A 1,482-nucleotide genomic window follows, 5' to 3' on the forward strand; every position below is an offset into this window, starting at 1 on the left:
GAGTCTCCTTGCCCCGCAGACCCCCATGCAGGTGCTGCTCATGCTGGGCATGCAAGAGCCATGGCAGAGCAACCCTGGCCCGGGGCTGGCACTCGCCCAGCACGCCAAGCTGGGGAAACCCGGAGAAGTGGCAGCTGGGATTTTACAGACACCACGCGATCGATTTGTGGGTTTTGGGAAAGTGGAAGCTGCAGGATTTTGCCCTTGGAGAGCAGGCTGAGGCACACCAAGCTGTTTGTGAAGAGGCATCTGTGTGCCACCACCAGCGGGCTCCGTCCTCAGTGATGCTTTAAAACACACCCCAGTCGCTCACCCCATCTATTCCCAATCTATTCCCTTCCGACAGGGAAAAGACTGAAACGGGAACCCCCTGCTGGTGCTGTGCCCTGGGGCTGGCCGTCTCCAGACCACGGCCCTGGGCTGCTGCCGGTGCGGATGCAGCCGGGCTGCCCCCTCCAGCCCCACCGACACCCCAGACCAGGGCAGAGCTTTCCTGCAGGGCTATAACCCCATGCTCCTCTTGGGCATCTCCTGCTCCAGGGGTCCAGGCGACTCTGCAACCAACCAGCCCTCCCCAAACCCCACAGGGAAGTGGCTGGGAGCAGCCGAGTGATAAAATCTTACCTTAAAAGCTGCTTTTTAATTCCTTCCACCGTTGCTTCATGCATAATTGCACCTTCTGGCTTTTTTTCTGAGCACAGACGAGCGGTCGGTGGAGCCCGGTGCCTGCCCTCCTTCCCACGGGCGGCTGTCCCAGCTCACAGCTATTGCACACTTTATGTGCTTCATCTATTTCAAAAGCGCCCTCTCAGCGTCCTCAGCCCCCGTGGCCTGAGATTTCTCTTTTGTTTTGCTTCCTGTATGGATTTTCTACAGTCCCTAACTGCTAATTCACTACCACCAACTTCTGCTTTTTCTGTTTGTTTAAGCAGAGCTGCGCAGATGCCCTTGTACACGCACACACATGCACACGCCACTGCTTCCCTTCCGCTCTGCATCAGGCGCAGCTTTTAACCATTGCCGCTTTCTTCTCCTGTAAAAGCCTTAACCAGCTTCCAACCGCCCTTCCCACTTCTCTCTTTAACTCCCACCCTCTGGCCCGCTTCGTTTTCAGGATGCGTGGGGTGGTTTGGAAGTGGCACATCGGCATTTCCCAGGGTGGGATGTGATCGGCTGTGGGTGACCTTTGCCATCCCACAGTGAGATGACGGTCCCCCCTCTCTGCCCGGAGGGGGTCTGGGGGTGACATCTGAAAATGCTTGGCTATGGGGGTCTGTGCTGAACTGGCAATGCCCCCCAAAATCTCAGCCTGGCTTTCACGCACCCCTTCAGAGGGCAGGGTGGGAGATGGGCAGGGTGGGAGGTGGGCAGGATGGTGATGGGCGGGTTGGTGATGGGCAGGGTGGCGATGGAGGGGGTGCCCCACGGGCTGGCTGCCCCCCGCAGCCCCGCCCAGCCCGGAGCGCTCCGCACCGCCGCGCG

This window comes from Aptenodytes forsteri, unplaced genomic scaffold (genome assembly GCF_000699145.1).
Source record: "Aptenodytes forsteri isolate BGI_AS27 unplaced genomic scaffold, ASM69914v1 Scaffold118, whole genome shotgun sequence".
NCBI classification, from domain to species: Eukaryota; Metazoa; Chordata; class Aves; order Sphenisciformes; family Spheniscidae; genus Aptenodytes; species Aptenodytes forsteri.